Below are 9,553 nucleotides of genomic sequence, written 5' to 3'. Positions count from 1 at the left end.
GTCCAAAAACATAAAGAGAAATTAATAAATATTAGAACAAAAGCAAAGCTAAAACATAATAGTGACAGCTGACCTGATAGAGCAAAAATTAAAAAAATACACAAATGATGTTCTTTCACATTCACAACAGTCTGGGTCAGTGATCTGGAACAACGCGGCCTTTGAATGACAGAAAACCTGCTAAGTGGTCTGACTGTCGGATAAACCTGGTGTTTGTGTGATTTTCAAACATTTCCCGTTTATTTCTAATATTCTTTAAGCTCTCGGGTGCTCTTTGTGTTTTGCCGTAAAGGTCAGTGGAGCTGCTGCGTGTGGGTTTAGTTTGTAATGGTTACAAGTATTCTTGTTGCTGTCATTTTCTCGAAATATGTAAAGAAAATTGCCTTGAATTAACTGTTAGGACTGATATATCAAATCTATATCAGAGCAGTACATAGAACATGTAGACTCAGCCACCAGTTTATTGAGTGTACCAAACTGCAAATTATTTTAGGCAGAGTGTGACACTGCACTTGCATTCTTCTTGCTTTAAAATCCATGCTTGCAGTCTGGGAACAGGCCTGAAATCATTTGCAGTCAGTTGCAGTCTTCAAAGCAACTTACATGTACATGTTGCTGCCACCCACATCTACTTTAACTACCACTCCAGGAATATAACCAGGGTAAAACTAGTTTGCAACCAGTTAAGTCAAGTCGCCTATACACTAAAGAGGCACGTTGCACACAAGCTGCATGCGACCTATATAATCTCATTGCAAGCAGCGGTCCCCCCATAGGTTGAGAATGCAACACCCACAGCTGGTCACCGTAACTACTTGCATGTGCTCTTGGACCAGCTGAAAAGTACCGCCATGACTAATTGACCAAAAGACACTGGTCACTACTGGTTAACAATCGTCTTGCCTTGCTCGGTGTCTATTTAATGACTGAAATCAGCTCAGGAATCTGAGGCAAAGCTCCACACAGCCAAGTATCATCAAGTCAGTCAGGAGGGAATTGTATTTGTCATGTGGCTAATGTTCTGACCTGCTGTTGTGCCACATGCTGTCCAGTTAGATAAGTCGCCGCCTTTGTGTGAGTTGTTTAAAAAAAAAAAAAAAAAAAGCAAACAGCTTTTCTTTCCAATATTACAATTGCTATACAACTTCGAATAGCAGCACCTTTCTCTGCGAACAACAGCAAAGCTTGTTTACAGAAGCAGAGGAGACCTTACTCTGATCCCATGAGTTCCATCAGAGGATCCGGCTGTGCAGCAAAGAAATAAAACATTAAGCAGCTTCAAATGTTTCTGATCAAAAAAAAAAAAAAAAAAAAAAAAAGTCAGGAGCAGAAATCACACAACAGACTGAACTTCACAGGCAGACTGACTAAAATCCCCTGTTGTGCTGCATGGTAAATATCTTCCACTCCTGTACCACTTGTTGCTCAGATGCTTTGATTTGGCACAGCCGTTTCCCTTGCTGAACCATCAAATACCTAATTTAAACACCAGAAAGACTGTGTATCTCTCTGCCTTTTTCCTCATCCCCTGCACTGCTTCCGTCTTATATGCTAATGCGTGAACACACAGCGCTTTAGTTATGAATTTACCTTGGCTCTCTTTGGGAACAAATACCAGGCAGAACAAAGCTGAGCATACTTGTCCTAGATGAGATAGCTTGATGAAATCTCTGCATGTGTGTGTAAATACATGCAAGTATATCTGTGCAGGAACAGAAAGAGGATCAAACAAATGTGCATGGGCGCACATGCATGTTTCTTCTGTTCTTTTTAAGAGCCTCTCTTTGTCCCTGGAGACCCTCCACTCTGCAATCTATCATTCGACATGTTCATTAGCGTAAGTGTGTGTTGGTGTGTGTGCTGTATGTGATTCACCAGGCATCGCTCGCCTGGGAATCAGCATTAAGCGGTGCAGCAGCTCGCCATATGCTGAGATCAGGAAGAAGAGCATCAATTAACAGACTTTTGATCCTTTCTAATAAAGCACAAACACATTGTACAACAAAGGCTGATAGCAACAAATCCCACAATGGGATCTAACAATCAATGGAAGCGTGTAGCTCTGACTCAAACCTAAAAATAGAGTGATCTGATAGCTCTGTGGTATTTAAGACTGAAATTTGTTGTTTTCTGTACACAATATTGATAGACAGCCAAAAGCATGTCAAACTTTATTCAGTGACTTTACTGGAAAAAATGACTGGTCGGTGCTGCCCTGTGTGCACAATAAGCAAGGGTTGTGCCTAGTGGCCAATCTTAACCATCTAATCTGACCATCTCAAAAGAGCGGTGTAGTCTGACCCTAATAATACTCCAGAGAGTACAAAAAGTGAACAAAGCTATTTTGACATCACCCATTGTTTTGTGAAGTCCTGTTATGAAGACTTGAACTGAGTGTTTTTTCTCTTTCAAACAAGCAAAAAATGGTGCGACTATGAAACCGCACGCTCATTGGCTAGTGATAAGTCTTTAGCCAATGAGAATACCCAGGATAATCCTCCTTTGTGACTCTTGGATCATAAGTCATAAAATTGACTTAATTTTCTTTTCAGTAAAACCCAAATCTAGGTCATAAAGTCATCAGGAAAGTGTTTAGTGAGGTTGCAGAGCGAAAAAGAAAGCCAGGGCTGTTTTCCCATAGAGAGGTATACAACTGGAAGTCATTCTGCAACCACAAGAGTTACCCCCTGATGGGCATTAAATAGAATGCAGGTTTAAAACACTTACTTTTTTGGCTTCAGTTTTCAGACCTCAAAGTTACATCCATCTGTTTACTCTCGGTGGACGTTACAGAGGTTTACCTGTGGTTGAATAAAATAGTTTAAGAATAGAAGTCACTGTGCATAAAACATTTAGAAAAATCATTTTAAAAGATGAAACAGAACTAAGGATAAACAGGAGAAAAGTCAGTATGGAATAAGGTGGCAGTTGTGAGCCTTTGGCGAAGAATTTGTCAAATTAATGTTGTGGGTGAGAACCGGTCATGCCACGATTTATGCTGCCTGCTGATGGACAATATCTTAATCTTTGAAATATTTGTGTTTTTCCTATCCAAAGAGGTGTGGGGGGAAAAAAAACTTACTTTCACCTACAAGAAATAAAACAGGATGTCTCAGACATAAAAATCTCAAATCACCCCAGAATGTTAGCAATGGAATGCATTCAACATATGGCACCTCTTCTATGTGAATAATAAAGGGATTGAAGTGTGATCAACAGTTGCCAAGGTAACACATGTTTGTTCTCATATGCGATTTGTAACTAAATTTAATAAAAGCGGATGAAATCACAAGGCTGTTTTATTATAGAGCACAGTCTGTTACAGTGGGGACAGAGCCACTTTGAAGTATTTATTATCATTGTTTATTCATCCATCTTTTACAGAGTATGCACACACGCATGTTTGAGATCCAATGTAATTCTTAAACCACCTCAATTTGGCTGAAACATTCCTGGTGCACAAATAATGGTATTTTAGGAGATTCTTTACTTAAACTGATTAAATGAGCCTACAATTTTTTACAGACTTAATCATCAGTTATATGAATACTGTGATATATAAAGGATGGTATTAATGTTGCTGTTAATATACAAATCTAATACTTAACCTTAATTCAGTGATGATTAAAACATTTATCATGTGCACATGCCCTAAATCCATATGTTAGTTAAAAAACAAAATCATAAATTAAGGAGTACTTATTACCTTCAAATATCATTAAAATGCTATTCCTGGTACCTAAATTAAATAAATATTAATTACTAGATTATGGGCACTTTAATGGAACATTTAAAGGAAACCTTACAACTTCATATTATTATTGGAGTGTAACAGATTAGCTTTAAATGACTCAGTTTGAAATAAAATCCATATTTATCATGGGCATGAGGTAGGACCATGATAATACACAAGATAATAAAGAAAGAGAAAACAGGAGGTGCAACACATTTAAAAAGGAAAAAAACCAAACAAAAATGGACAAGGGAAATAAACTAAATCCCGTTAAGCACACTAGACAAAGGCTACCAAAGTAAGAGAGGAAATAACCAAACAAGCGGGACCCCACTGATGAAAACTTTACAGAAAGGGCAGAACAACATGGAAGATATGCAAAACCCAAGAAAAAGAACAGAATTAATACACAAAGGGGAAAATAATTTTAAAATTGGACCCAAGTGTGGAACAGAGTGCGAAGACAACAGAAGTAGTTTTAACAGTTTTATTTTGGTGGTGACAAACACAGCATAATAACTTGGCATAGAAACATGGCAACTTAGAATATAAACAGAATACAACTTAGCAGGGTGAGGGGTGAGGGACTAACGAGGTGGACTGAGTCATGGCTGGAAGCGGGTGTGGTAGCAGTTGCAGGTGGAGTTGGAGTAGATTTGATGGGAGAAGGTGTAGCTCCGGGTGAGCTGAGCGGAGTGGAATGGCTGACCTGGGTTCGAGAGATCCACCGAGCAAAAGGTGACAGGAGGGCAGGCAGGTGTAGAGCTGGAAGCTTTCCAAGAGGTGGCGTGTGAAGAGCAGAGAGTATGGCTTGGAGTCTGAGAAATGAGCAAAGCCTGAGGGATGAGCCGTGGCGTGACCAGAAAACTGCAGCACAAGAGAACAAGGTGGACTTGAGACAATAGCATAGAGCATCAGAGCCTGTTACTAACATGGGTTAGTTGACAAACTGGCGGTGACAAGACAACGCAGGTCTTGGCGGACACAGGTGAATCTGGAACCCAGTGGAAATTTCCAGCAGCTCACCTGGACTGTGACAAAGAATCACACATTTACACAAAGAAAACTAGAAAGTCCACAAAAAACTCAAATCACAGGCTAGCATATCCAGGACCATAACAACTTCCTGCGAATCGAAAGCTTCAGTAGAAGGAACATTGGGCTGCTGTACTAGCAGCCAGCCTCAAATGACCATGTTAAGGAAATCCACAGCCACTGGTGTCCAGGAAAACTGTTGGAGACGGCACATTTAATGAAATATGAAGCCTGAGGTTTTGGCCTCATTATCTGAAACTTTGGCCATGTTATAAATACGCATCCAACATCATTTTAATATATGCATGGCAGAAAATAAAGCATGGTATGTTCCCTTTAAAACAAATCTACTTTTAAGAGAGAATAAACCCACACAGAAACATATGTACAGAGCATCAAAGAATCCATCAGACCTCATACTGTTTTGGCTTTAAAGAAGCTCAAATGAAAGTAGCAACATAAAATGATGATCTAATGTCACCGGGCTTCAGCGTCTCATCAAACGGTCACACTCTGAGGCAGAATCTAAATGGCGTTTGGTACTATATAGATATTTTCAACAGTCGACATGGTCTGTGCCGCAGGTGGCAGAATATCCATTCACCTCTCAGGGTGCTTTCTCTACTCTCATTTCATTTCTCATGGATGAAAGAGAATAAGGGGAAAATGCTACCCACTGGTTCTCACTTTACTCAACAGCACTCTGCACTAGGCTCTGTTTTGTCAAAAGCCAAAATGGCTTCATTGTAATTCAGCAGACATGTTTGAGAAGTAAGGGAGATGACAAGTCTTAAGACACTCAATATTTCTCGCTGCTGTTCATGTGAAGAGTGAAAAGATAAAGATTTTCTGCATAGGTAATAATCGGGAGTTGATGTCTTGGCTCTTCTATGACTTCGAAAATGTGTTTTTGCTGTGCCAGCTGTACATATTTATATATAACTGGTGAAAAAGACATCCACACACATATTATATACAGCTGTGGTCAAAGGTTTCATCACTCGCATGTCATGGTAATCTGGGGCTATTAAAGATTTATTTGACCTCTTCTTTATTCCAGGGTGTTATCATTGTGCAGCATATATTAACTTCTTTAAAAACTGAAATGGGTGCACATGTTTGAATTCCTTTTGGATTTTCCCTAATCTATATAAGGTTAAATGCATTGTTAAAAAAAATTAAAGGAACACTTTCAAAACACATCACATCTCAAAGGGGAAAAAACATGCTGGATATCCATTACTGATATGGACTGGATAACGTGTTGCCATTTTTTGATCAAATTAAAATGTTCAACCTACAGTGGGACAGAATTCAAAGACACCCTGAAAATCAAACTGAAAAAAATGGTTACGGCAACACACTCTAATGAAGGAGAAAACCTTTGGAAAACACAAAGGAAATTATTTGTATTGACTGAATTGGTATGCTTGGTGATAAATGGCCAACAAATGCAACTGATCAGTTTTCTAATCTACGCTCTATTAGCTAAAATTCCAGGAGTGTAACTTAGACATAAAATCGTGTAAACACTTCCAGCATCACCAACTGAATACTAGGGCTGGGCCATATTATACCGTTCACGGTAATACCGGTATAATGTTAGGCAACGATAGGAAAATGAAATATCGCGATAGAATATGAGTAAAACGCACATGCGCAGTGCCTTTGTTTTCATATGCACATGGCCGATTGTTGAGTGAAACAGATGAACCAGAATTGGTTTGTAAAAATGGTGCAACTTCAGTGATGTGGAACTGGTTTGGTGTTTGTCCGTCAGATACACAACAAAGCACATTTTTTTGCAGAACATGCAAGCGGCCGTCGTTATTGTTGTATTTGTCGGACTAAGATGCTCTTAAATCTGGGAGTAATCTGGGTCCTAAATTCAGTACACTTCAGGTCAAACAAACACTGCAGCATCACTGAGAGTTAACTGTCTAAATTCTTTCATCTTTAATAAAACGATCAGCATTGCTGCTTTACCAGGTGTAACAATTCAGTTTAACTTCCAGGCATCCATGAAAACAAAATTTATTACATTTAACGGAGTTAGAAGTTAGCAGGAAGCTAGCGGAAGTTAGCTCGCTAGTTTCGCTAGTTACCTAAGCATGATATAGCATGTTCTGACTGAGAGATTTCTGAAAAAAATCAAACGTACAGCTCTGCTATCACTTCCAACATAAATGAAGACAGGAAACTAAACAGCAGTGACGTTTGTAGGGTTACTGAAGTTGGGCTAGCTGGTATATAATGATGTGCTACGTGATCGCTAGCGACACAGCTATGTTAGCATAACATAAACAGTGAAGCTGGAGGATGAACACTAAGGTTCCTCATGGTTAGAGACAAATGCAATCGCATGGCAGGATGCTGTAAACGGACCAAACGTCAGTCAGGAGAACAACTGAGATAATCCATCCACAATACAAGGCTAGTCATTAATATACTGCAACAACATGGGAATAGAGCAGCTGCCAGAGAATTCAACATCAATGAATCAATGGTACAGAAGTGGAGGAAGCAAGAAGAATGAGTTTAATAAAGTTTGATTTATCTAACTGCTTTGTTTAGCTCAATGTGCCTTATGGTCCAAAAAAATACGTACTGCACACTACAGTTTAATGTTGCAAAGCACCTCTTTTTAACTTCAGTGGATATTATATATGGTTATGCTCGGATATGTCAGCCCATTTCTACTGGAAATGCCTTTTGGTTAAACTTTCAGCAAGGAATTTGCATTTGCACTGTTACATTTTTATAAAGCTTTAATGTACATAAAAACCAGCTTCTTGTTTAAGTGAAAATTAATGGAAGGTTGTCTTTTTGCGCTAGTAATGTTGTGGAGTATTTTGTCTCGCATCAATTATATCGTCAGTTATATCGTTATCGCAAATTTTCAAATGTATATCGTGATAAATATTTTTGGCCATATCGCCCTGCTCTACTGAATACATGTCAAATCCAATGAGAAGGTGACACACACTTTGTGCCTCGGTAACATTATAGATGGGCTTCATTTTATGGGGTTTTTTAAACTACAACTTAATATGCTGAACTTTAAAAGAAAACACATTCTCCTAGCAGAGGATCTATATCACACTTGTGGGCGCTTCTACCTGATTTTAAACTGAAACTGAACATATGCTGGTCCTGATCAGGGTACGAGTTCAGCATGAGTGGCAACAGTGAGTTAGTCACGCAATAAGAGAGTAAATTCTATGAAAAAAATGGACTTTAAGCCTAAGCTTGGCAGGATATCTGGCACTTTTACCCAGCTGTCCAAGAGGTAAGGAACAAAAAGTACAAACTGTACACACAGGACACAGACAGGGATGGGAAAAAGAAAGAAAAACAAGAGGAAACAACAGAAAAGTAATGATCAGTCTTACTAGAATCCATTTGTGAGTCTGATGTTGTAGGCAATTCTGTTTTTGTCTGTTGGTCATTGTTTACGAACGGCGACTTGGGTCACTTGTACAACAGCTTCTAGTGCAGAACAATAAAGGTGAAAAAGTCAATAATGCTGCAGATACATTTTTAACAACAGAGAGAAATTAACTAAATTATCAGATGATAGCCAGTGGTTTTGGCATTGGTCTTCTGCCACTTCTCTTTTATTCTTTAAGCAAACTGTTTACCTGCATGCAACGATTCCTTGCTCAAAGCTGACTGATCAATAGCACTCAGAGTAAAAGCAACAACAAGAAGAAACCAAAAATCTTTTCATTGCTAGCAGATTACAACAGTAGCAATGATCAAAAATAAGATTTCTAAATAAGGTGTATGTGTAGAATTAAGGGACAGCTAGTTGTCACTACTCTCTGTGGCAACTGTATCTGTATCGTAAACATAGGTAAAAACGAATTGGTCGAAACCCACTTTATAACCACAGCCTGATGGGGGGTTTCTATTGAATAAATAGATAATAATAAATACATAGACATTTTGTCCTGTTATCTTTAGACAGATCCAGGTCAGCCATTTTCCTTTGTTTACACTCCTGCGACGCTAATCTAACAGGCTGCTATGTGTAAGTGACAGTATGCAAATACGACTGAAAGACATTATTTTTGGCTTATATTTAGAATAACATAAGAAACGCAAACTGTTTACCTTTTCAGTAACTATCAGAAATAACCTTGCAAGTTAAAATTTGAAACAAGGAACTAAAGGAACGCAGAAGAAGAAAATCATGAAGCAGTGCTTGTTCATTTTGCACTCTGGTGAAGCCAGTGTTTTCATGAAATGTTGGCACATTGTTGGGGAGTCCACTCACTCGCTGCTTTTCCCCTCAACTCGGGGACTTGGCTCGATATGAGGAGAGTGTTTTTACATAAAAATCAAGATACCACGACTCTATTAAATTTGAATGAACTTCGGAGAAACCCATGTTGCCTTTAGGAAAAGGAATTCGGTCGAAGTCTTGGAACGAAACAAATGTAAGCCAATCAAATTAAATGTAGATGAAGGAACAAAATAAAACGAGTTTAATGGAAGAGAAAATTAAGTATTTGGCACGACAGAGTTTAAATTATTGAGCTCTCTTTCAGCTCACAACCAGTGGCTTCAGGGTGCTACAGGAAGACCCCAAAAGACACGTCTGGCCTTTCTCTCCAGCATCCTTTTAGTTTTATAGTTCCTAATCTCCTGCAGTGCGTTCCACAGCTTTTACCATTGTGGTTATTTGCTGCATGGAGTGACTCACAAAGTAGTGCCATTAATCATAAAAGTACAGCTCAACCTGACACTCAAGTCTTTTAATTTACTGTTTGGAAGATAAAA

General features: G+C 38.8%; 2 long non-coding RNA genes across 3 annotated transcripts in view; one reads left to right on the top strand and one right to left on the bottom strand.

Moving 5' to 3' along the window:
- Window positions 1-4,219: 4,219 nt before the first annotated feature.
- Window positions 4,220-9,553, bottom strand: part of LOC146687175 (uncharacterized) — a 21,810-nt gene continuing 16,476 nt past the window's right edge. The window contains exon 3 of the long non-coding RNA XR_014916498.1: window positions 4,220-4,600. This is a non-coding gene — a long non-coding RNA (uncharacterized LOC146687175). The remainder of the gene's footprint in view (window positions 4,601-9,553) is intronic.
- LOC146687174 (uncharacterized) overlaps window positions 7,912-9,553 on the top strand; it is a 30,197-nt gene continuing 28,555 nt past the window's right edge. For both annotated transcript variants that reach the window (XR_014916496.1, XR_014916497.1), the window contains exon 1: window positions 7,912-8,057. This is a non-coding gene — a long non-coding RNA (uncharacterized LOC146687174). The remainder of the gene's footprint in view (window positions 8,058-9,553) is intronic.

This window comes from Copadichromis virginalis, linkage group LG18 (genome assembly GCF_057382275.1).
Source record: "Copadichromis virginalis isolate Kocher_CV1m ecotype Utaka linkage group LG18, C_Virginalis_male_GT1.1, whole genome shotgun sequence".
Lineage (NCBI taxonomy): Eukaryota > Metazoa > Chordata > Actinopteri > Cichliformes > Cichlidae > Copadichromis > Copadichromis virginalis.
Note: the sequence above shows the minus strand (reverse complement) of the source record. Positions and strands in the feature narration are given on the sequence as shown.